The sequence below is a fragment of the Anarrhichthys ocellatus genome, unplaced genomic scaffold (genome assembly GCF_004355925.1).
Source record: "Anarrhichthys ocellatus isolate YVR2014 unplaced genomic scaffold, GSC_Weel_1.0 scaffold37, whole genome shotgun sequence".
NCBI lineage: Eukaryota > Metazoa > Chordata > Actinopteri > Perciformes > Anarhichadidae > Anarrhichthys > Anarrhichthys ocellatus.
The window spans coordinates 727,827-755,488 of NW_022280067.1; the positions used below are offsets into that span (position 1 = coordinate 727,827).

Sequence of the window (27,662 nt, forward strand, 5' to 3'; positions counted from 1 at the left end):
TCTATCTATATATATATATATATATATATATATATATATAGATAGATATATATTTATGTAAAAAAATAAACATATTTCCCAGCAACCACAGAAAAGAGTTTGATATGATGAGTTGACAGCTGCTTGACAATTGAGCGAGAATCCCCAAGATGTTTCACTTTTCGATTTCCCACTAACTGGACAGTTGGGGAAGGATGACAGGGTGCAACAGACATCACTTTGAATCAACAGTGGGTGACAGTTCTTTCCTTTAAACCTCACCCCCGGCTCCCCCTCCACTCTTACCCTCCAAGGGAAAAAAGGTTCAAACAACTGAATCGATAGCAATTTAGGGCAACACTCTTGTCACTTCCTCCTTTTCCTTCTTCATCTCCCACCACCCTGACTGCTTCCTAGGTGACAATTTGCTGTATGACGTTGCTCTGATAGGACAACAAAGAATGCCCAGGACAAATGGCTCTTTGCAGACAATTGATGGGACTCAGATGAGACAAGTCCGCTGACGCTACATTCATTTGATCCCGCTCACTTGAGGAAGCTGTTAAAAAACGTTGGTAGATTTTCTGAATTTGAGTCACAGGTCACATACTGTACAGAGTTCATGTCAAAATGTTAATATCAAATCAAATCAAGTTTTAGCTTTTAACTTTTGTCACATACTGTATGTGCACACAGTGAAATTAAGCCTCTGCACTTAACCCGTATTAGGATTAGTGGGCAGTAGTGGTCCAGTGCCTCGCTCAAGGGCTTTTCAGCAGTGCTATGGGGGCGAACTCGCACCTCTCCAGCTAACAGTCCATGCCTAGTATTTGGTCTGTAGGGGAAATTGAACCAGTGACCCTCAGGTTTCCAAAACAAATTCCCACAGATTGTACTGCTGCTGCTGTAAATACACAGCTTGTTTGTGTTTCTCTCCTATCTTTCACACAATGGATATAGAAATAAACAATTTCAACCATTATAAAGAAAGAGTAGAGAGCTATAGTAAAGATTATTATTATTTTTTTTTTTTTTAGCTAGGCTACAACATGTGGCTGCTAGCTTAGTCACAAGCAAAAAAGAAAGAAGTAAGAGTAAAGAGTCACTCCATTCCTACCTGACACTTTAGGATTTCATTACACATGGAAAGGGAATCTATTAAGAATATTTTTTTGAGTAAATATCATTGGTGAGCCTGCCATTCTGTCTTACAGAGCAGAAATTGCACGGCCCACCTCCTAATCCATCACCACCATTATCTTCGAAGTGTCCTGTGAGAATTAGTTGAGAATGAGGTACCATCATTCACCTGCTGTCTGTCCACCATTACCACTATCCACAGTCCAGGGGGAATCCTGTACTAACTCATGGGCCAGCGTTTTACAGAGACGGTATTATTCAAGGTAGTATCACAAGCGCTTTCTTTTTCTAAAGTATAGGTTCATAATGTATATTGTTTTCCTCCTTAAGTATTTCTTCCGATTTGAAGAGCTGAATACAAGCCTGCCACATCTGCCACTACTGATGAACGGATAAACATATTATTGCATGAACAGGTCATAGCTCAATGACCGGAAATCTATGTTTGCTGCAGGATAAAACCACACCGCCTGCATAGCATACATATGATTGTATGACAGCAGGACTACAGCAGCAGAGGTAGCTCAAAAAAAGGAAAGGAAAGTGTATCATAGCTGTTTGATAGATTTCCTGTGCCCCTTGTGATGCTTACCATCCAACAAGTCTTGGCATGTGGGCCTCAGAACATATTAATACCATGAGCACTTACATTTGCATTAAAGCCGTATTTAATAAACCAGTAGACATGCATGGATTAATTTAATTCCTTTCAATGCATACCAAGTTGAGGTAGTAACTATCACATTAAAACAATTCAGTTTTCTGTATTATTATTATGTTAAGTATTTATGTTTTTTGGTTTCAAAGAAACAACCATAAAATGTATTTCAGAGCTAAAATCTCGGTTTGCTCTGTGGTCACTAAACTCGAGGCTCTGCAGACTGCAAATGATATATAATTGTGGGTTCAGTGTCCTGTGGACTGGCCTGTTGAGAGCTAAATGAAAGCTACTACCTTTTTTTAAAAAGAACATTATTTGTCTCCACATTCGGAGCTGCAATGTCTGAAATGCCTTTGAGGCCAGCCAAATGATCCAAGCTGTCACTTTGGGTTTTTACCACTTCAGATGATCAGCGGCTAATGTTACAGTGTGGAGAGACTACGAGGAAACACTGTCCCTGCTTGAAGTAAGTAGTTTTAAGGTGAAAAAAAGTCCCAAGACAAAATGCTCAGTCCAGCGAAAGGTTACCAAAACATGCTGTGTGAAGTTTACGGCAATTACATTACCCGACTGCTGAATCCTTAGATTTAACTTAACGGTCATGGGACAATTCAGGCAAAGTGTGAATTTGACTTGTGCAGTTTTGAAACAGTTACATAACACCCTGAAATAAGAAAAGTAATATCATATTATTACAAATAATATATGTAGCTCATGCATTTTGTACCATGTTCCTTTCTTGAATTCAAATTAATCAAGAAGAATATAACATCTTTCACGGATTGCTCTTCTGCAATAAGACAGCATAACCTAAATCCCTTTCAGCATAATATATCTAAAATAGAGCAAAAAAACATTGCGGACGGGGGTTTCTGTGGGCTTATTTTTGAACTACAAATATGGGGGTCCATTCTAAAGTGCATTAAAAGAAGAGGAAGCTTAAGAAGAAAAATGCAATCAAATATTGAAGACTCTCTTGGGCACTGGCACGCAACAGCCCTGTTAACCTGACCCAACTCCTTGGCTGTCGCCAAATGCAGCTCCACTGCACTGAAATATTAACCGCCTGCAATCTGTGACACACACGGGTACGGAGAAGCCTTGGCGGGGTCTCACAACTGATCCTCATGTGATGGAAATGTAGACTTCCAAACATGTGGCTATTCCTTGCTATACATACACATTTAGTCTATGGTGCATTTCAAATATGGCATAAAATATACATGGCAAACTTTTTGATGGACTGCGTATAACATAACAGTGTACGTAGTCATTAGGACCTCACGCATTGGTTTGTTTACTACAGTTTTGAAGCCTTGAGTCTGCCATTTTGGCCGTCACCTTCTTGGTTTTTGGAACAAAAAGGTTCCACCCGACAGAGTGGAGCTGAAGAGGAGCAAGGTCTGTCAGGTACAGTTAGCAGCTAATGCTAGCACTAGCTTAATAGCAAGTTGCATCCGTAATCTACCTCCACAGTGATATGAATTGGGATACTAATTTTGACCAGTGGAAAAAATAAGCTTGAAAGAAAATGACCAGCGGACGTTTTAGTACAACGGTATGCTGAACACTGTTGTGGTAGCGGTGCCATCGTAGCAACCTGTTACTCAAGGAGGCCAAGTCCTTAGTTATGCATAACATTAAGGTTTAACATACTTGAAACGTGTGAGTTATATGAAAATTAAATTCTTGTATTCACATGATGGTTATCAAACAAAGAGGATTTAATCGAATGATGCACTTTATTGGTATCCCTGTGACACTCCATTACCGACAGTAGAAGGGATGGATTTCACACCTGTGAGGTTTTACGTGGGAAGTACTTCTGAAACATAAATTCAGCGTGTAAACCTTACTGTTTTGAGGATTTATTTATTTATTTATTCAATATGGAAGCTTCTTAAAAAAAGTTTTCCCCCTTTCATAAAAAGTTAACAAAAAATGATCATAAAAAAACAACTTATAAAACTTTTAAAAAACAACAACATTATGCATAAGTATCCCGAGCACTAAATTGCATTCTGTGCTGTTCTAAAATAAAGTAAAGAAAGATTGGTCACACATCAGCTTTCCCCTTTGGCCAAAACAGTGTTTCTCAACCGAACAGAGCTTTAGCTTCATAACTACTGTGGAAGAGTGATCACGGTCTCTGTGGATTCTCTTCACTAATGTTTTCTAAACTTTCTTATACCATCACACTGTACATGTCAAATCTATCTTACAATCTACGTTTATAATGTACCTACCTGTAATAAAGGAAAGAGGGCATTAACTCATTAACCTACTAATTATAAGTAAAATTGAACTTATTTGGAAAAATTTGACCAAAGTAAATTTCTAACTGAGCAGTTAATCCTCGGCATATTACATACAGAATGTCAGTAGTCTATTGCGATTGTTTTTAAAGAGATACATAAATGTTTTGCTGAAAATGTCAGGGTATTTAGATTGTAATACGCTTGGCAAAAAGCAATATGCTTTGGTACAAGTATTTCAAAACTGCAGTTAATACTGTAGTAATTCTGGGTTAATGAAGCAGTGCCCCGCTGTCTCCCTAACCCCGTTCATGCTTCACTAACAGCTAAGGCTCTGGGCTAAACAGATGATGAAGTTGTTGTTGTTATCTGATCATTTCACTGCTTTCACGGCAAATGTAAATCAAAGTGTCCTTTTACTCATATGGCTGCAATGCAAATGAATGTATATGTGGATACTCAAGCAATCAACAGCATTGTTGTGCAGTCAGTACATTTTCTAAAAGAATGCAAACAACTACATATGAATTGATAGAAATCTTAAACCGAAGCAGGATCATTTTGTCATTTGGGTGATAGTTCAGTTAACACTGGCGGTTTCACTTTCTCTTGAGGCAGGGAATTATTGCGGAGCCTCCAGGTGATTTAATGGAGAGGAAAATGTCAAGATGAGGACATGGAGAAGACTTCCTCTGCAACCGTTTTTTTCTTTTTAAATTTGCCCTGAGCAAGGCTGACAAGATGAAACCAGACTGTACTCTGAACAACAAGGGCTCCTGTTAGGGTACTGCTCTCTGACTCATCCTCTGCAGCTTTAACAAGCCGTCTGCAGAGGGACATGTCTTTGTTCAAAGCAAGGCAGCATTCACTGTCTTTATTTCCCCCCCCGCGTCTCTCATTTTCATGCTCACTCACATGCTTAAACTGCATACATACATAAAGAACAAAGATACATGTGAAATACACAACAGCACTGTAGCCTATCGTCATATTTCCTGTTACGGGTTATTTTCCAGCCTCTTCCTTTTGCTCGGTATAGCCTTGAGACTATTTTGATCCTAACCATCTATTTCAGAACAGAACAAAATCTACTTACATTTTTTCGCTAACTAAATTATCTGTCATCAGCAAATGTGTGGAAGAAAACAAATTAATGCTCACCGTGATAATGGTTCAAAACTGGAAATTACAGTTTTTTTAAAGCAAACTAATTGTTGCAATTTCGATATGAACACTGAGTTTGAAATGACTCATGGGAGAGCTTTATTTGCTTGGTTGCAATGCTTTTTGTTACTTGGCGTCTCACTGCAGTATGGCCAGCACCCCTGGTCAGCCACAGTCACTGGTAATCTGTTAGGGTTTTACACTTTCATTTTGTCTGGACGGAAACATTATCACAGTTTGCGTTCATAGCTGGTCCATGTGGATGCCTGATAATCCTAGAAACAATGCACTCAATCCTGCCGAATTCACAAAGATAAACAACAAGCGGTCGCAATGACACAACACGAGGTCAAGTCGGGAGTTCTCTCCTCATTTTCAATTTTCTTTTTTCTCTCCCGTAAATACAGTTAAGAGACACTGAGATGTGGTGCCAAAAGCGTTCATTTTCAGGGGAAGGGATTTCACTCGACAGTGCCAAAAAGCCTCTTCCCCCAGAACTCATTATCGTGTCCTCATTGTCACAAGGAGCAAAAAGCCACATTTGTGAGCATTGTTTAATCTCTGACCAGAGGTCAGGTTTTACTAACAGGTCAGTCATACAAGAGGGAATAAGCACACTTTACATTTATGCAAATATATTGGAGTAATCATCGGCTGTATGAGTTTGTGATGGTTCCCTGTGCAGCTGACAGAGAGAGATTGTCGAGCAACTGGCGAACATTGATTATTTTCCAATAAATCACTGTTTAGTGACAGAGTGATGAGGGTCAGAATTTAATCAACTGCAGAAGAAACGAACAGCAGCCGGGATAAATTGATGTTTCCTTCAAAACAACGGAGCAGGTTAATTTATCTCAAGCTGTTTGGTATCTCCTTTCATCAACAGCTTGTATATACATTGGAATGCAGACATGAATTGCTCATTACTGTTTACATTTTCAGCTTCAGTGAGAATCTGCCCCTCTTTCCAACATAAATATGAACTAAAAATCGGGATAATGCATATTAACCGTCACGACTGAAGATGTGTGTGAATTCAGAGGCTTCTTTAAGGCACTTAAAGAAGTTACATGTCACGCTAGTGGCTTACTTAGCAAATGAAAATCTCTTCGGGAACAAATAATAAATCGTGAATCAATACGGCACGGCATGAAACATGTTTGTGTTTTATCCCTCCCTTTTCCTAACATCCAACGTGATAGGATTTCTCTTTACAATGAATGGATGTGTCTGGTTTGGAACATTCCCCTGCACTTTACATCCCCACATACAATGTACGCCATGGCTCGGGCTGTCACGGGGGAAATGAATAGCATCAATGAATAGCGGGAGAAGTAAGATAAATAAAATAAAATATTGCTTTGGCACCGGCTTCGTTCAGACTACTTTAACTGGCACACACGTCTTTCTGCTGTCAGCACAATGTCAGAGCGAGCAGAGCAGGCAGGCCATATTATCAAGATATTATTCATCAGGTTGGATGTTAAAGCATGTTGGAGCCCCTCGATCTCCATTCATTTCTGCTGGCCTGTGAGAATGCCTTGGATACCCGTCTGTTTATCTTAAAATTCTATTTCTATTTCTTTAATTATTAATTTGCTCCCAGTGTAATTGCTTGTAAACCCCCTCTTGCAACAATTAAATGCAATTCCAGCAAAAGCACATTGCCATATCATCAACATTATCTTTATTATGTCTAAGTCCCATAAAAACACGCTGTACCGGTGACAATGTTTCATGGAGTGCTCACATGTGAAATTAAGGCATCTCAGATTTTATGTTGCATCATTGCTTCTCTTAATGAGCTTTAAGAGCGGAAAAAAATAGATAAAGTATTTGGTTTCAAGTTCTTCTGTTATTATCAAAAATACTGCAATAAATGTTTAAAATATTGTAATTCTCTGAACAATCTACACTGTGATTTGATGCGAGTACAATGTTGCAGGAAGCAGGTTTGGTTAGTGGAGTGTGATATGAAAAGCCATTGGAGTTGACACAACTTGACCAATGTTTAACTGAGGTAAGCCCACAAGACCTCCAGGGGCCTATCTCATACACCTAGATGATGGGTAAATTTGTTAAGTAAGCCTCCTTAAATGTGAAACATAGAGCGAAGTTAAAAGAGCAATGCTGAGTTCATGTCAGTGCAGTTTTCCAGCTCACAGCATGATTTCCTTTGGGCTTTTATACCTGAAGAGCTGCTCAGGGGTGTTAAAAGGCTGATCTGCATTATAATGACTCTCACTCTTACATCAATTCTTCTTAAAAAAAAAAAAAACGATGCAGTATCAAACCAAGAAATAGTAATTTGAACCGTCTCCCATCTGGCGTCCCGCCAACACACCTGACAAGTACTTCCAGTAGCAAAGACATCATGCTGTATTGTGTCTCTGTGGTTAGCACAGTAAATGTGTGATTAGAAGATACTGGGTTTGAACCACTGTAGTGCTGGTGAAATCAGTTGTGTGATTGCATGTTCTAAATGTGTTGGCATGAAGAAGTGGATGAACAAATAGATTCACATAAGATTGGCGATGACCACAATATTGACGGGAAGTCATTCAGATGTTCTTGTTTCCCCCCACACCAAAAACAAACTCATTGCAGACACATTTCTCTCCATTGGGTAGACATCTTAGAAAAGGGGCTGGTAGTGCAGTTAGTATCTAGTAGTACATAGTTATCAGTGCTAAGCAAACTAATTTAGACTTATTATGATAGAGAACTACTGAATAAAGCAAAGTGAGTCTGTGCAACAATGCTTATCCATTCAAAGAGGATTTTCAGTTTGATTAGTTTTGATTATGGAGCTTACACATCTCTTCCTCTTTAATAAACAAACAAACGGAGACATTATCAAGGAGTCTTTCCAGGCTGTAATGCAGAATTAATCTACTACTTGAAATGTAGACGTCTAACTGCTGAACAAAGGTTTTGATCATCACAGTTGGGTAAAACTGCATGCAGATTTACAGATTTGAGTCTAAGATCATATTATGTTCATAGTAAAGTGTGGTACAGCTTTACTGAAACACTTCTTTCTTGAAGTTTAAACATACTACAGGCTTGATAACTACAAATAATCTTCATGCTTAATCAGATCATTTACAACTCGCAGTAAAGTATGTGGGTGATAAAGCTAACATATAGAAAGAAACTATGCGGGTAAAAAGAACTCCTCGCTTTAAAGTCAAACAAGGGTAAACCTGCTGCTTCATAAACACATTTGAGCCACTGAGTCACCTTAAAACATTGCCAATGCCAACAAGTTTGCATGATGTTTGACCCAAGCACAGTTTGAGCAACCTAAGCAGCCCAGCAGAGGAACGGGGAAGACTTGGCAGCCTTTGAGCATTCAAAAAAAAGGAGCTCTGAACACAATGGCTCAGGCACCAGCCCAGGCCTGCAGTATCTCCCCAGAGGTGCATACAACTTTTAATCTAATTAAAACAAGACCGGCAAAGACAACTTGAAAGATAAGGGTGCCATAGAGAGTGGGCTGCCTGGCACCACCACTATTCATCCTTCTCAGTAGCGACAAAAGCTAGTTATTAAGACCTTGAGGGTGACAAGGGTGCAGCCAGGAAAGGTTCACAAAGTGACAGTATTAAAGAGAAGCTTGGTTTGACAGCTGCAGTCTTGACAAGACTGACAACACAATAACAACAGCGACAATTCATCTCTGTGGTTTTACTTTTTCATGATGGAGTAGAGTGGACAACCAAAACATAAACAACCCAAACTGCAAAGACAATGCAGAAGGCATCTGTCATTCCTGGGGCATGTTGGAAATATAGTATCACTCCAAGTGTCGTCACAGTTGCTTAACGACAGAGTCACGGAAATGGAAACATTTAGCTTTACTTCTGTGGAGGAATGGCTTGAGCCGTTCCCACCTCCAGAAAAAAAATCAACCCGCTTAACGACATGCAGAGCTAAGTGAAGAGGAAGTTCGACAATGTTGGCCAGAATATGCAAGCAAGCAGGAACGCAGCAGACCACTCACTGCCTCCGCAACACCTTGATTCAGAAACTATCTTAAGACGCTCCATAACACAAGACGGATTTTGACATTCATATTTGAGAACATTATGACCTGTTTTTATAAAATCAATAGGTCACGACAGGCCATGGTATGTTGTGCTTATATCTAAGCTAGGGGGTGTTGTTCGGCCCAGCCCCCCTTAGATGTGATAATTACAAACAAACAAACATACCATGGCCTTTCGGGAGCTATTGTTAAATATTAACTATTGATGAAATGGAATGGCAGTAAAAGGATCTCCATTCTAACCAGCATATTTGTTCTGTGGTATTGTCATATTAACAACTACACATAACGTGGTACGTACATTGAGATTCTGTGCTCATTATGTATTGTATCGAGAGCTTTTCTTCTTCTGGCTTAATCTGCATACACCTGAACATGTGTTGTGGTGGAGGTGAATGGCGTGAAGTAGAGAGGAAAGGTAGAGGGAGGTTTGTAGGTCTCCCTCCTGAACCCATATCTAAAATAAATAAAAAACACCGGCGTCATCAGTTTTTCTTTTGGCTCAAAGAGTCTTTTTATTTGAGTTATTTATGTCCGATGTATCTACCGGCTCCAAAATGAATCTTAAAAGTTTGTGATGGACAGTTTTTACATGCTGGATATAAAAAATGTTTTTCCGCTTGTGGAAAGATGAATGGTGCTGATATGATGTTGTTAAAACCCCCCATGATGACAACCCTGATAGTACCTGCATGACTAAACAAGGAAGGACACAATGGACTGTACAAAGCAATATGTGAAGTAGGGATTGCATGCTGCTCAGCATTGGTAAAGACATGAAGAGTTAACCCCGTGTGCTGACTTAAAACTTATATAAGAAGGTAATGCACCATAATTAGTTATGGGCTGTCAAGCACTGTGTCTCTGTGTCTACGCCACCACGGCTCAAAGGTTGCATCTTACCGACACGTGGCATAGGCATGACTGTGGGTAACTCTCCTAAATATGTCAGCTTGGATGAATGCATAAAAAAGATTGACCACAAGAATCATAATGTGTGGATTTAATAAAGGTTGTTGCTGATGATCTATTAATTAGCAGTCACAGTTTCCTTTTGCTGTTAAACAAAGTAAATGGAAGGTTTCTTCAATCTTCTGCATGAACATATTCTTCCCATCACAACATTAAAAAAATATATATATTTATAAAATGGCATTTCGTCAAAAAGAAGATGATTTGGAGATTTAATTAAGGGGTGACACATACTATGGCTCAGAGACGGTACTTGCAATGTTCAACAATAGTTGGTAATGCTAATTCTGCAGACATAGACTCAGCATTGGTTTTATTCATCCAGACTCCGAGATAGTTCCAAGCTGTGAAAATAGCTTTCATGTATTGCTTGCCAGGAGGGTCATGCACAGCAGGTAATAATTCCTTTACAGTATGTGGTAATAAGTATTAATCTTCATTGTGCAGCTGTAGGGATGTTTGCTGTCCCATCAAAAAAAACGACAACACAAAAATCTTTGCTCTTTATGACACATCTCTTAAAAACAATGGTGAAAACAGCTCAGATTCCGCGGCATACAAACACAGTATGGATCAAAAAGAATGAGCTCTACGGTCACTTGCTGCAATGTCTTTAATCGTAATGTGACATGCATGACGATTTTAATATAATGCTTTTTTGTTTTTACTGCAGTCAAGCGCTCACCATGTATCCCTCAATATGACTGAAATAAGTGTATATAAAAGCAATTAGGGTCTATCTCAAATGCATTCATCCAAGCATTGCAAAGTTAATTAAGGCTACTCCCAGCTGTGCATATATGCCACATGTCATGTGAGATGCCACAAATTCCACCTTTTAGATGTGGCTCGGACCAGAAACACTGTGCTTATCAGTCCATAAATTCAGATATTGTAATACCCTCGCATGTCTTTTTTAAGTCCATGCACAGTGATTAACTCTTAATCTCCTTCTCTCCAAAATGGCACAGCCTGCACATGGGGCGATCCTCAGAGCGGCGTCTGGGGTTAGTGACACCTCTCCTGCCGTTTGCGGGCCTCAGCGTCTTAATTATGATGATGGCACTGGTGATGATGTTCATTTGTTTCGAAATCAGATAATAAGCATGGTACATCATTATAAATTCCATGGCTTTTCATTGGAGCAACCATTAGCTGTCATCCCAACTGCAGTCAATTACTGTGCTGTTTGCAAGCTACATAGTGACCTTATCCAAGCTGACAAATGGCCAATTTCTTCGTGCCTCTCTGCATCCAAGCATGCTTTGCCTCCTCTTATTTACTGCTTCGTTTTAAATGCCACATTTGCTCCTGTTTAATCCCAAATAGGCTTCTTTTGTTACATTTTCTTTTTCATTAAGGCTACTGGCTAAAGAGCATTGTTTTAATGTGGATTTCATGACCCTTCACTGCCATCTATCCATCTATCTATCTATAACAACATTAAACAGAATACTTCTGGTGTATGCCTTTCGGAGAATGAGACATAACGACCTCTTTGAACATAAAGGGAAAGTTACTCATAAACATATTATCTGTAAATTAAACTGGCAAACTATATATAGTTTAGGATGAGTGCAGTGCACTATATGATTGTTATGGTAGAGTAAACCATAATCACCTGTATCAACAAACTGATAATGGCCTTGGCCTGGCAGTGTTCCTAGTCCATCTCCTTGGGGTAATGAAGAACCGCAGAATTTGCTGTGTATGCTACACTGCTCAGAGTTTAACTGTCCTTCCGGCCCACACGAGAGGTCAGATTCACCTTCAGTCAGGCGTTAAAATGAAGTCCACTCCCTCACCGAGCCCCATCACTCCCACTCCCAATTCATCACATAAAATGTAGTCTCATACCTGCATCGTATATTTCCCTGTAACTTGATGAGGACTAAGTCCATCTAAAAGGAAGAAGACTCATGATGAAGGTAGAGCGACGTCCCTCCGCTTTAAATGTGCTCTTAAAATAAACCAATATTGTCATATTTACACAGCTAGGTGCGGTGCAGTGTTTGTAAGCAGCTGACTGCGTAAGTGCCTGCAGAGATCGAAGTGTGTACATAGGCTCATTTCAACACAATGTATTCATCACTTCTGCCTTTGATGTAGTTCAAGAACCAATCTCTTTGCATAGCCTTCCCAGGTTAAACATACACATGGATTTGCATTTCATCAGAGGGAGCAGAGCACAGGGGCAGCCGGAGTACAGAGCCCCTGGAGCAGCAGTGGGGAGTTCAGTCACCTGCTCAAGGGCACTTAGTGGTGGATGGTGGCATCATAGATGCAATGCCCTCCAGTCGCAAACTCAGGTTTTATAATCTTTCATATACCTAATGTTGGTGTTTATGAAACATACGTGGTTGCAACTGTTATTTGAACTTTGTGCTCAAAAGAGTCCAAACTACTAGTGCAGCCGATTGACTGTAGAACAAAAAAATGCTATCTGTGATAACACTTAAAGGAAATGTTTTTAAGTCTGATCAAGAGATAAAATGATTATTTGATTAATCATTTAGTCAATATATGGAATATTTCTTGGCTACAAATTTGATAATAATGCAAGTAATTTTTCAAGCAAATAGTAATCATGTTAATAGGGTGAACAATTAAAAAAGACTTACTATTACTAAAGGAATGCTCCCACTTAAAAACCCAGAAACATACATTCTAGGATGTTTGGTATCCAGTACAACCAGTTTTTCTGTCGGGTACCTAGCAGCTCCAGTGAAGCAGAGGCCCTTAAGTGCCCTCTCTCACCTTGTTGTGTGTGTGTGTGTGTGAGAGATTCTTGGACAGGGGTGATAGGATATGAGACTGCAGGTTGATGGTCCAGTGCTCCTGTCCAGGAAACTGCCTCCCTCTCAATCATCTTATTCAAAGTGCTGTAAGCTTGTTAGGTGCAGTATTGCTCCTCTCAGTCTAATTCCCTGCATGACATAGGCTTGTTTGTTTCATTGCGGTTGCTCCATTGGCCCTTTACCTATCAGCATTTCCAGCCAGTCACAGTGAATTCACAAGCACAGGGCTTCTCTTACGTAAGAGTTAGAGTGGGAATCTATTTTGCTGGTGGAACCCTAACACGTCTATTCTTATAAATCCATCACATTCAAAAGTAACATGCGCATGTTTACCGAGGTGCTGCTGTAATTGTAAATTGTCAGCATTATATTATTTTATTTGCCACACAAACTTAACTGAATGATGACAGCTAGTTGTCTGTGGTGGGATGGGTGGACGAACTACTACAGTATCATTATGCTTCGATGTCATGTTACATTTGGGTCATCAAGCTTTACAGTTGAAATCTCAAAGACTTTCATTTACATAAGTGTTAATGTCTGCTAAGTTTGTATCTGCAGCCAAATGAGTAAACACAATTATGATTCAGTTTACGGCCGACTGATGAAATTATTACAATATTTATATTTTACTGTATATTTGCAGTATTACGAAACGGGTAATCTCTATAAACAGATTCTGCATTCACATGCAGAGGCAACGGAGCAAGATTTTTGGTATCAGAAGTCAGTTTCGTTTGAGTAGTGTTGACCAATCACGTCTGAGCAGGCTTTGGTTGAATGTAGGTAAACTGTCAGTGGAGAGCAAGAGAGTGGCCGAAATGCAATCTTGGAACCCAGCTGCTATTGCCGGACCCTGCTTTAGTTTTTTATTGGTTTTAAATTAGCTTCTTCAAATCAATTCTTGTATCTCAAGTTGCAAACTGAAATGTAAACAACGAGCTGCGCACGAAAATGAAGGCTTGGCCTGTGTATCCACAAGCTACAATACAATGCTCTATGCTTTATAGTATTATAGTTTTTTATGCACATATTTCTAAAAACTTGAAGCGCATGTATCATCAACAAGACTCTAGATTGCTAAACTCTCAGCACAATTCCATTGTTTCTACTCAAATAGAAGTTCTTAATCAAGAAAGAAATCTTAAAGCTAGAGTCGGGACTTTTACATATAAAAGACCGTCTGTTAAATTCAAGACCTTACCAAACGTGTTCAACCAAAGCCACCAACTGCTGACGTTAGCTTCACACAAACCATCAACTGTACATTAGAGTTAAATTATTAAAAACACTTCAGCCAAAATCTCAAGTACCACACTGACTTGAAGTCACCACAATGACATAAAGTCATTGGGTGCTTTGAGTGGATTTTTGAACTTGGGGCGTTCAGGAGGAAGGCTTACCCCCAAACAGAATGTCCTTCTTTTCTTCTTCCTGTTCGTTATATGTGGCCACCGTAATAATTAGTTAGTACCTTTGAAATTTGACTGTGTTTAAAGCAAGCAATAGTTTTACTAGCAGAATTAGTTTACAGTAGATTCTCCTATCACCAAAAGTCAGTACTCCATATATACCCTTTTTAAACTAACCTTAAGTATGTAGCGAGCACCCTTGCTTGAAGTTGTATCTCCCTCTCTCAGTAACTATCTGTGCAGAGCCAGATCCCTTACTAATATTGATCTGTCCTTTCAACTGCATTGTTAGAAAATGTTCTAAGAAATATTTATTTTCCCTGCAATTCCCCTTCTTCAAATCCGGGCTATCCTTCCCAGTCACACCTGCTGATCCAAGTATTTTTTTTAGTCGTAAATTTAGCCTTCAGTTGGCTCTGCCTAGTGCAAAATATCTAACAGGTTAGAACTGCATCGCTGCACATTAAAGGTTGAGGTGGAGGGAACATAACAATGGTCCTCTTGGCCATTGTAGGCAGCAGAGTCATGGGTGTTATTACCTCGCCCACTTTCTCAGGCCTGATCCTCTGCTGCTGCTGATATAGTTTGCTGGGACAAGGTCTTAAGCGGATGTACAGTATGTAGGGTAAAATGGAGAGAGTGTCTGTGTGTGTACATGCCACCTTTAAAGACACATTTTTGAATACACAAAGCTGACTGGGGTTGGCTTTCCTCATTTAGAATTCACTATGTGCCTTCAAAACAATAACATGCATTCTGTCTTAAAGTGAGTTACGTATGTAGAAGTTATGTTTAAATTTAGGATACCTGAGAATGAACATAAACAAAATATTCTTCCACTGTTAGTGTAGTGTATGCATGCGTTTGTATACTTATAGATGTACATGTGAGTGCATTTCTGTGGGAAAGATGTAATGTACAGAGAATGGATCATTTAGTATGCGAGGATGGAGCAGATGACAGGGAAACATTTACACTGACTATTACATTTATGCACTTACTCCGCTTCACAACTCCTATTTCCTCTTTCTTTCTTTGACCAAAACTCACAAACACTGCACGGACTCAAAGTTTGCATAAAGTCCCATATACACACGGATCACGGCATCCATAAATAATAGAGCACACATAAATTAAACATTGAAGTTGCGCTGGCGATAGCCGCTCACAGTCTGCCGACTAAGACGCCTCCTTCTCCCCCTCCAAGACCTAATTAGAAGCCGTGCATTTCCTGTAAGGAAAACAACAGAAAAACACAAACACACACAAGGGGAGGAAAGCCACAGGGAGCGCAGCCTTTGATTTCCCACAATGCACTCCGCTATTACAGTTAGCAGTAATTGTGGGCTATATGAGAGGACAGAGTCTTGAATAGGAACATCTAATAAACACCTGGTTCTGCTCTCATTTATTCACCTCTGGTATCTTCAAAGGTTAGCTCCCATCTCCTGACTAGCTTCCTTCATGAATATCAGTTTGTATTTATAGACGCTGCGCAGATGCAGCACAAATTGCCTGATAACCTTCGCCAGCGCCAACATGGAGGGCCCAGTGGATAGTTAGATGTGTCCAAATACATAAACAAGATATATTCAATAAGCCATCATCTTAAATAACTCTAAAATGATTATCAAAACTATAAATACAAATAATCAATCAATCCATAGTCTCAGAAGTAGTTGAACACAAAAGGAAGGCGAGTGGTTCAGTTAGTGGGTGTTGGCTCTATGGATAAAATGCTCTATCATGGCATAAGTCATTTCATTCTGCAACATTTATATATTGTTGTATTGTACATTTTCTAGGAAAGAAATTGATAAACTGTTTAAAGTTATTGTAGATGTCGCATCCAATTATTAAATACCTTAAGAAAAATGTAAATTGATATTGTCTCGTGGAATACATCTTCATATCATCCACTTAACTACAAATGAGCAAATGCTGTTATGGTAATTGATCAACACATTGGAATTCATTTTTTCACAGTTAAACTCCCCTTTAAGCCATGATTGTCAGTTCATAGTTTCTCCTCCAATACACACAGCGTTGATTCAAACTGTCAGCTCTGGCTTGATGATCACAGTGTTTTCCTTAGTGTGCTCAGAGCCCCCTCCTATCCAAGCTGTGCAGATGTAGCTGTGCTCAGACTTCACCATATGAAACATACAACACCTAAACACAAAACAAACACGTTCAGAAACACAGATCACGTTCTGAAACACAGATTACATGCTGTGTACACAAACAGCCAAAGGTTAATGTTCTGCCATTTCAATGTCTGTCATATGACAAGGTTACATAACAGTAGTGGTAATTGTTTTTGACTTAATTTGCAAAAGTCATGCTCTTTGCATTTTCAGACTTCATGTTCCTTTTATATAATGTGATGACTACTTTTAGTATGACGATACACTTTGGTGCTGGACCCATTAGAGGTTTTGGTAATTCAACCCCGTGATCTTCCTTATACTAGACAATCCATCCAATCGGGACACAAAAGTACATGTCCTTCTGCCAGCTCATTCTTAATTATGGCTTTGGTGATATTGAGACTGACATTTAAGATCCCTTCCCGCCTGTGTTTTTGTGAAAGACCTGAATGAGCCCCATCTGGGGGCACCGGGGATGACAGCGCGCCAGCATGTTAATATGTCCTCTCAGAGATGAGTGCCGCTGTGTTACAGAGATGATGATGATGATGGCGCTCCCAGTCACGTTCACTCACTTAGCAAACCTTCTTCTCTTCTTGATCATTCTTGACAGTAACAAAAGGGGTGAATATTCTCTAATCAAGGCGAACAATTCTGATCACTGCTGGCATTCCCTAATCAGCCCATAATAGCATTTTGAGGACAGTGTCAGTGGATAATAGAAGGTTAGCCATACTAAACAATAAGAGATGACGGGTTTCTTTCAAAAATGGCAAATCCGCCCTCTGAAAGGGATAAAACCTGCTCTGAAAATATTGGTGGCACAAATTGAATTGACATTAGGGCACTGGGAGAACGCTTGAACACCTGCGGTTACCTGATGAGAAGTAAGCCCTGTCATGTCTACGGATGATGGGTATTTATTTTAAGGAACACTAGCTTTACATTATACTGAATATACTAATCTCTATTTACTTACTTATTTACTTTAAACTGTTACTGTTGCAATATTCAAATTAGTTAGTAGCAGTAATGTTTTGCCACCATAAAGTATGATAAAATGATATTATTGTTGTAATTAAGAGTTCATGGGAAGTTTGACCTTTTTGAAGAAAGTTAAGACATCTGCTGCCACAGCAACCTGTCCTGTGGTATGTGTTTGATACAATATCCATGTTATTTGGTCCTTACTCCGAAACTATTCCAAAGGTTCAAATCACAAAATACAAGGAAGAAATGATAATAGTGCAGTTCCACACAACAACAATGTTTTGTTGGCAATTGGCCAGACTTCAAATGATATGTTTGGATGGATGTGTTGAGAAAATAATGATGAATCAATAAACTAGGGGGAGATATGACTCTATTACCAAGAATAATGAGGCGAGTGCACAGCACAGAAATTATAATAGACAAGATTAATGTGTTTTCTCTGTGTAACTGAAAAAAAGCATCCATGTCTAGTAAACCAACTGCCCACCTCATTATAAAGAAAGAAGAAGTTGGATATTTACTCAGAGACAAAAATTAGAATTTTTGACATGTCACAGTAATCACAATAAAATAAAAAACAAACTCGAAGACAGCACATGCATTTCTTATATTTCCTATACATCGTCTCCCCTGCATCCTTCACTAAATGACCTTTATCCTACAATCAAGAGGCTGTCTTTGCTTTCAAGCAACAAGAAAGGAGCAGCGTTGGCAAAAAAACAAGAAAAAACGAATCCATAATAAATCAGAACTCAGTAGAGTACAATGAACTGAGCATCCTTGCTGGTGTATCCCTGTCTTCTATCTGCAGCGAGCAGGCTTTCCTCTCCAAACCAGTCCTCTTACTGTGTTCTCCCTTTGAAACAGCAGCCAGGCTTTCCATAACGCCTCAATGTGCTGTCAGAGCCTACCTCTTTCAGAGAGATTATTTTTCCCTTTCATATCTCAAAGTGAGCAGCCAGATCTAATAATACCGTATTCAGTTGATGTTGGAGGGAAATGTAATACTTCATTGGAGAAAAAACAACGAATACAAAAAAAAGACAAAAAATCCTGTCTTCTATCTGCAAATGTCAGCACTAGCCTCTCTAATTCCTCTGAATAAATACTCATATTTTTGGCTTTGACCATAATTAAAAGCTGTCACAGTTTTTTGTGCAGCTTCACAGTGAATGAAGGTGAGAATTGAAGGCGTAACCCCGAAGGCATCTTGAAATGCAACGTGCCCCATGTACTGCTCACCCCTTCTCCCAACTGATAAGATGGGAAAGTGGTGCCAAAGTACGGGTAATTTCCTGCTGGGAGAGGACGTGGACGCAGCACACCTCATCGCGATAAGGGCCAGGTGGTGTGTTTACTTTTGATCTCTGAGAAACTGAAGATTTGCCAGAAATGATGATGAATAAAGACTAAAAAGATTTTAGAATGTAGAACATGAGGAATGTTCTAACAGGAAGCTAATGGGACGCAATATGCCTTGACTGATTGTATTGAGTAAATGAATCACAATCAGCTACCTGTGGACATGTTCACAGGAGGATGAATGTGTTACATACAGCACAAACATGGGAAGTGGCCAGTGCAGCCTTAGCCATAAGTACCATCACTATAACCCTACAGATACATTTGTATCGACTGGTGCGGGTTACAAGACATCTAAATTTAGGTTTGTTGGGTTACCAGCAAAACTGCCCACCACTTGAAGTCTTGAAGCTTTTTACTACAGTTTCAATACACAAGAGGAAAAAGAAAATATCAGTCCAAGAACCAATATTTGATTAATTTTAATACATTGAAGGAACTGATCAGCAAGCAAATGCAGTGATACTGTAAATCAGTGACAATTAGAGAAAACAAGCAAGTGTTTCACATGCAATTACAACTTCTGGTTTTAGCTGGTGCTATTGGCTGTCATGATGCAACCTGTCGAAACCTCCCCACAGTGGTTGATAACTTAACTACTGTACGCCCCCTTAGGAGTTTTGTTACCCCCCCTTTCTTATTAATTAATTCGAGATGTTATAGTTTACGAGGCATCTGCATTTAACAAGACTTCAGTAAAAACAACAGCAGCTGGATGCATCCAGACCTATGTGAAGTTGCGAACAGACACATCAAACTTTGTCTCAATAAAGTCCCCTCAGAAGGAACACAACGTCTTGATTTAGATGCAAAACACAATCCCATGCTCGGCTGGCTCCTCCCATGAGGGGCCAGGAGATTAAGATTTAATGTGATACTGAGGGAACAACACTATCTGTCTGCAGCCTCCCATCTCTTCCGTCTCTTCACACAACATCACCTCTGTTGCTTTTCTATCCCTCGCTCTGCCCCAAACACAGATGCAGACGCAGTCACACAAACGCACACACACACATGTATGTGTGGCTACTGACAGATGAAGTCAACCGGAAGTTTGACTTGTAAATTAAAAGTCATGTCAAGATGATCTTTTTTGTTGCATGAATACTGGAGAGAGAAATGATGGATCTGCACTCAACATGCCTGGCAAAACCAACACGCCTGAAGGGAATGCACTCTTCTGTGCTGTTTAAATGCACAACGCGGATGTCATCGAGACAGTTTATATGTGAGATAAGACTGGCAACCACTGTGCTTCCTGCATTTCACAGCATTGATATCCACAGTGAGGATATGCTGCCAAACTAAGTTACTGCATTTCAAAAGGCCCCTCTAGCATGTCAGTGTCAGGCATTAACCACACCATCGTTTAGTGTTTGCTGGCTGGCTTAAGGAAGGTGCTCCATTGTTCTGTAGGTCTGCAGGAAGAACACCTTTGCAGAATTTATGTGCTAATGTTATCGGGGTTTAAAATGTATCTGTAATGGCTTCCTCCCTTCAACTAATATCCTTTATCTCTTGATATTTGAAGAGGCATTAAGAGCGGAAATTAATGAGGGATCAGCTTTCACTTGGACCCACAGGGTCAGCTTATTTCACGAAAAGTGATCTCATGTTTTATACACTTGTATCAAACTATCGTAACGCATTGACACACAGATCATATATTGTTCCCTGATTTGGGATACCTATGCATCTCTTAAATGTCCCACATATCTTGAGATGTTTTTAATATCGTAAAAACCACGTGGTAAATGTTACACTACACATTCCAAACTCAATAAATGATAAATGTGAATAAGCATATATTAATCATAGATTGCCTCAGAATGACTTATTGTCTGAAAGAACCACATGAAGAGAAATACGCAATACTTGCTGTATATCTATAATTAATGAATTATAGGTGCTTTCTTTAGAAGCTGTGAGGAGTTCATGGACTCATTGTAAATTTAAAAGATGCTTATAAGGTGCGAAACAAATTCCAAGGTGACAATGTGAACCCTTTTTTCCTTAGATCGCGCACATCCTGCTGTTTTGACCTCCTTGTCCTGGCTGCACTGATGAAGAGTCAAGTCATTATTCAGCAACGATTTTTGTGTCAGAGAGGTTGCAACAGGCGGACACAACACTGAGATTCAGGAGCATATAAAGCCAATGAAGCTGGACGGCTTGAACAGATTCAGTGTCACAGAGCTAAAGGTGTATATCTTGATTAAATTGTCCAGCAAAGATCAGTTAACGCATTCTTATGTGTTCAAAAAGGGTCCTTGATTGGAGGACTAATAAAGAAATACGTAGACTTTTCTCACTGTGCACTGACCATAAAGAAAGAAAGTAAAGTGTGTTGCAGGAATTAGAAAAGAAAAGGCAGAAATGGTTGTGTGAGAGCACACTGACGTTTTAGGTTGCAGGTAGCGGGACTGTGGTAGTAACATAATCATGTCACCCTGACCAAACAGAGAGCCCAGTCTGTTTGTTTGTTTGTTTTTACGCTTAAGTTATTTGTCCGTTTCTCTGTAGAATAAAGGCACCAGGACTGACGCAAAAGTAAGAAAATCCTCCAAAACGCCCACACAAGTCTCTGGAACAAAACAGCTAAAAGACTGTAAAGTCTGCTGCTTACCACTTTGAGAAGCAATCATCCCCTCAGCCATGGCCTATTCTCTTCTTCTGCTGTGGTTGTCCCTATTTTCAGTCTTTTGTCTAGAGGGAGAGGGGAGAAGCAGAAATAAAAAAAAATTAAAATGACGAGTGAGCAAAATGAAAATCAATACATACATTCTAAAACATCTTGACAACACAATACTTGGAAATTAGAAGGACATAGAAAACACAAGGAATTGATAGAAACAGTGTGAGCACGCCAGCAAAAGGTTTGCTGCGTGATGATGTTTTCAAACATCCAAATCGGCCAAAATTAGCGTTAGAATATTCATCCTTAAAAAACACATGGTTCGAACTATTCAAATATCTATTTTGCGCGTAATGTCAATGATACTGTGTCCTAACTGGACGACGGCGACGGAGCACTGCGCCGTTTTGAGCGTTTTCTATATAATATTCCAAAAGGGCTGCAATGGAAGAGGCTGATTAGTGAAGTTGAATATTTATTTCAAACCACATGAAGTAAATCACACGGTAATGACATAGTTATACGAGTCTATTCTATTTAATTTTAACCCAAGCAAAGCTTACAATGTCAGGATTGTGCTGAGTCCATGGTTTCATTATTTTTTAGCAGAAATTCCTGATCTTTTCCGAGTCCCTGGCAAACAGTGCGACCTATGCAATGCACACTGGCCCCTGCCTGCTACTCTCTCCACTATAATGAGTCCCCTTATCCAGACTGCAGGAGGAAACAGTGGATGGTGATTATGCAAAAGGCGTGACTGAATTGGTAATGCGACGGAGAGAGAGAGAGAGAGAGAGAGAGAGAGAGAGAGAGAGAGAGAGAGAGAGAGAGAGAGAAGACCCTTATCTCCTCCAAGTCCAAAGGCAGAGAGATTAAAAAAAAAGTTTGACTCAGGACTCTCTGGTTAAAATCATTTTTGACACCTTGTGCTATTAGTACGCCATTAAGAGTTCAAGGACAATAGCTGTCCTGCTTTTTTGATCATTTATCCGTTGGATCCCCTCGTTAAGCCTGAACCCATCTCCTCACAATGGCCACAGAATATTAATGGTCCGAGAAAGGGTGATTTTGCTGAATTCATAATAATCCCCTTTTTGTCTGCCCTTGGCATTCGACTTTACAGATGAGCCGAATGCATTTGACATTCCAGATTGAAAGATGACTTCATTGACGTTGATGTAGTTCTCAAAATCATCTTAATATGACAATATTAGACACAAATGATACGTACTAAGAGGAACTCAATCTTGCCACAGATTTTTTGCCACACTCGTGTTGCCAGATAGCAGACGGCAATTTCAAATATTGAAAGGTTGCCATGGAGTTTAGTACAGCTATTTATGGTCTTCAGAGTGATGACCAAACTGAATCATCTCAACAATCGCTGGATATCTGCAGAGATGACGTATCTTCCAGACCTCGGAGATCCCCCTGACCTTTGCTTCAAGTAAAGCCTCACCGAGCCCGCTAACACGCCCTTAGACCCCTGCCTGCCACAAGCTTGGCCTTGAATTGTAAGGTTGCATTAGCACGCCATTTGCCACCTGGAATCAAGATGCACACCAATCGAGACAATAGCGTCTCTCCTTAATTATGTGACCATAAAGGGACTTAATATGCAGGAGCACCTGGATGCCGTTATAGACATCAGAGCTTCATCAGCATTTGTGCTAAACTACCACAGTCCAAATCCAGATAATTGGTGCTTTATTTTTTAGTATGACGTAGGGCAGATTGGGGAATGGTATGTTTTTGTTTTTTTTTCTTCCCATTTCACTGATCAGTTGAAAGAGAGAAAAGATAAAAAGGTCTTAATCAGGAGCAGGATTCATTGGCAGAGAGCAACAATTAGCTCAAGAGGGGATGATCTCATAGGTTAGAAGAATCCTTGAACACTATATTTCACATTTCAGCACATTTCAGCGTTTTCAATAAGAGAACGTCAAAGCATGTTTTATATACTTTTCAGCTGCGTGTGTTGAGCTGAAATACGCGGTTGTTAACCTATGTGGGGAATGTGAATCTATATCTTGCTTTGGCAACTTTCAGGTACAAAAATCCATCTGAAAGACAGTTTATTATCACTGCGGCAGAAATGAACGATGCTGTCACGTGCAACGTGATGTTTGCGTTTTTAATGCTTAGCCGAAAATGAGAAAACTTAAATGAACATGCCAAAATAACTCATCCTTCTGATACAAATGTCTTTCCTTCCAACTAATGATACACAGCTAATAAAGCAGAACCAATTACTTTGCACAGCTGGGTGTTTTATATGTTCCTTTCGATGGTGAACATTTGATTGCTTGTAAATACACGCCTGATTTATACTTCTTTACAGTGTAAAACTCAGTGGGCCCAATGACAAGAAGGCAATTAATCACATTATTATGCCAATTAAGAAGTTGGTCTGCTCCAGCGAAGGTTGAAAAAAAGCGAGGGAATTGAAGATGTGAGAGTGAGGCCCTCGGGTAAGTTAATAGTAATGTGAGCCATTAAATTACATCCATCACTCCCACTCGCCCACATAGACGAGGTTTCACATGTTGCAACTGAAGTTCTGTTTATTCATTAAGATTTAAATCCATTGGCCTCTTGTTACATGCCCTCTTCTTTATGTATTGGGTATTAAAGGACATTGATATTATCATTGTCAAACATAATATTAACAACATTGTCTGCTGTTGCTCAGGTCATACCATGCATTTTTGTGTTAGAGAATATCCAATATTCCGCTTACAATAAGACAATAAAAACAATAAAGAGCTATTATATTGAAGACTGAGTATATAATGTTTCATATTACATTACGACATGATTTCACTTCTTAGAAGAGCTCCAATGCGACAGCAGGGACTAGTCTGGGAAATCAATACATGCACATTAAACCCTAAATTTAATGACTTTAGAGTTCTCATGAAATAATCTCTCAAAACTTAACTTTGATTTGAGCTCCTTTACATAAAATGACTTGAGACGTTTTTCAAAAACAAAATCTTCCTTGAACAGTAACGTTCCTGTTTGTTGCTGTTGTGAGTAGGAGAGTGTACATTTCTTGATGGTTTGTTTGTCACAATTACAGCATGTTCTAAATGGAATCCGAGCTAAACAGTGCTGTTGTTTGCTAATGGAGGAAATTACCAACTTTTGTTTCCAACTTTCAAGCCAACAGGGCATGAGCAAAAATATGGATTTTTGGAGTCTCGCTGTAAGCTAACCAGGGGCTAAGTACCTTTGCTAACATTAAATCAATGAGCTCTCCACACAGACAATGTGATCAGGGGATCTTTGCATCTGTTTTTTGGAAGCCTTACTGTTACCTTGGAAAATCAATTACCAATCAGCAATGTCTACTGCTAGCCATCTCTTATTGATGGAAGGGAGCCTGGCGCTACTGCTGTTTCTAAACACTCTGAAGGTAACTATAACTGTTGTTCGCTGCCCTTCCCTCTCTTGGCTATCAACAGTGCACAGTATAGACTATGATTCTATGATTTTATTATTACTACTACTTCTGGTGTTCATAATTCCTTTAAAACCAAAAGGTCAAACTGCAAAATGTACTTGTGAATTAACTTGAACTTGGACTACATACTTCCCATAATGTCCCACCTTTGCTTGAGCCTCCACGTGCTATTATGGTGAATCCTAATCTGTGTCATTAATGGATTTATAGGATATATTTTTGTTATTCTCAGTGTTTATTCCTTTTACATTTGCTGGCTTGCTTGGAGTGGTACTCTCCAATAGACACACTTAAGGATAAAAATAAAACTGTAACCCAAAGATAACAACATCATATTGTTTCACAATAACCACCCCGTAAACTGCAAAGAAACCTACCTACATTCAATTTTCCAAATATCTATTTGCTGAAACGTGTGTATTTTGTGGCTTAACATGCTAACTAACATGTACTGGACTGCTCTAGAGCTCTGATGCAGCTTTCAAGTCCTATCGAGGCCTTCTGTGAAAACAAACTGCCCTCTGGGTAAACCTCTTCACATCAATTTTTGATGGGCAGTTTCAAGGATTTGTGGGGTTTTTACGGACCTGTTATCTACCACCTGGTATCACAAATTACAGCAATGTGTCAACAAAAGCTGCAATTCCAAGGCATTACAAATCTAAGATATGAGTTAAATTTGCACCAACAAGAAAAGTCAAATAGATAAAAGACACATTTTGTGATACCTGATGACTGGCAGACATTGAAATAAACAAGAATGTTTATAAGCAACATAAAAAAAGACTATCGATCGGACTTACATAACTCAAATGTCAAGAAAATTGCTCTATTGTATTTCCAGTTTATGGTGTTTATTATTGTGTTAAAAGGACTATTTCCTCCACTTTGTGGTTGAAACCATTCAAGCTAGCTTTGGCCCCTTCAGCTGTGCGAGAGAGCAACACTCTTAGCAAAGTAAAGCAACACGAAGCTCTCCAGAGAAGTAACTAATGAAATGCAGTTGTGATAGCAAAAACTGGGAAAACAAATCACAGTCTGGTTAATTGACATCAGCAGATCACAGAGTGATGCATGAATGTGATCATGTAGCCATCAGCATTCTTAGCTTTCATTTTCCACCATCAAATTTAAATTACTTGTAACAACATCACAGCATGTGTGTGCATCTGTACATATTCTCTGTTGATGTGTACATTTGCACACACATAGATTGTATTTTGTGTGTCTGTGTGCGTTCATTTTGACAGTTGGCTCCTTCGGGGCCTTCGCATCAAGTGGAACCATCTTGACTGGCCTTGGCTCCGAGGGCCTAAGCGTGACTCCTGCGAGGAAGAGAAAGAGCAGAGAGGCTGCGCTTCTGGTGAAGAAAAGTACACCACAACATGCTCCCTATCGGTTCCTCTTAGCCGGCTCAGTGGCCCATATCTCGTCTTAACGAGATGCAGCATCACATACAGACACATGTAGCACGTCTACTCTAATTATAGTAGAAAGCTCTGGCGTCTCCTCCTGCACCCCCTAGTGGCATCACACAATTTACTCCAAAGGGATATTTTAGAAAGGGTAAAAACTCAAATTCTTTCATGTAAAATGGCAGTTATAAGAGAGCTGAGAGCAGTGGTTAAGGAGCAACATTCTGTAATATAGGTTATTTCCATACATTTAAATTCCTGCTGCTTAACATAACATATTTTGAAAGACAGATACACTTTGTGTCTCTCTTTGTTTGCATCTTTCACTGCATTTTGAGCATTATCTGTGCGATACTTTCATTGTGGGAGACTAGATTAAATTCCAGCACCATAAACTTTACAAGGGCGTGAGGAGTTGTAAGGAGTTATGTTTTGAAGCTACAGTTTACTGCTCAGACATTAGATATAACAAATATACTTGAGCTGACTGCCCTCAAGACTTGAAGTTACTGCTTATGCACATATCTTATTTAATATCTCTTTTAGAATGGTAGTTTAATTGTGGGCCATTGTCCATGTTGATTCATATAAAACTTAACCATCCTGTTACAATAGAGGTGTAAGTGGAACTGGATAGTAATAGTTAGTCCTCTGGGTTCTTTTTTGTGTCTTTGCCTTCACTTCACTTCACCTTTTATGTTGCCCGGTAGGCGTGGGTGTTTGGATCGCAGGTAGGATAGGTTCAATTGGGATGTATGGAGCTTGCATTATGCCAGCTTAATTGCTGATTAGTTCTGTGTTTAATTGTTGTTGATTAAATTATAGATGCATACAAATAATGAATACGGCAATTAAACACATTTGCACTTAATGGCACAATTAAGCTGTAAATAAAACAATTTGTGAAATGTTAATTAGATCTGCACATTTGTTGGCATTTTGTTACGGGTGTAGTTAGGACCCAGGAGCAGTACGACAAGACCGGTTTGATTTGAGTTCTTTATTAGCAACGCACGACAGGCAGAATATTCTCCGGCAGAATCCACGACAGGTTTCTCGGGGTCAAGGACAGAAGAGCTGAGTAAGTTTCCGGGGCAGGGGCAAGGCGAGGTAGTCCGGGACAGGCAGGGTCGGCAACAGGGAATCAGTCCATGGGTGAGTGCGGGAAAGTTGAGCATGAAAGCAACGAACGATCTGGCAGTGAGTGTG

The 27,662-nt window shown here is 39.6% G+C and overlaps 1 protein-coding gene across 4 annotated transcripts in view; it reads right to left on the bottom strand.

Moving 5' to 3' along the window:
- The window catches only part of lingo2 (leucine rich repeat and Ig domain containing 2), a 186,085-nt gene that overhangs the window by 55,683 nt on the left and 102,740 nt on the right, over nucleotides 1–27,662 (bottom strand). For all 4 annotated transcript variants that reach the window (XR_004213434.1, XM_031866870.1, XM_031866868.1 and 1 more), the window contains exon 4: nucleotides 21,564–21,643. The gene's annotated coding sequence lies outside the window, so the exon portion shown is untranslated. The remainder of the gene's footprint in view (nucleotides 1–21,563; nucleotides 21,644–27,662) is intronic.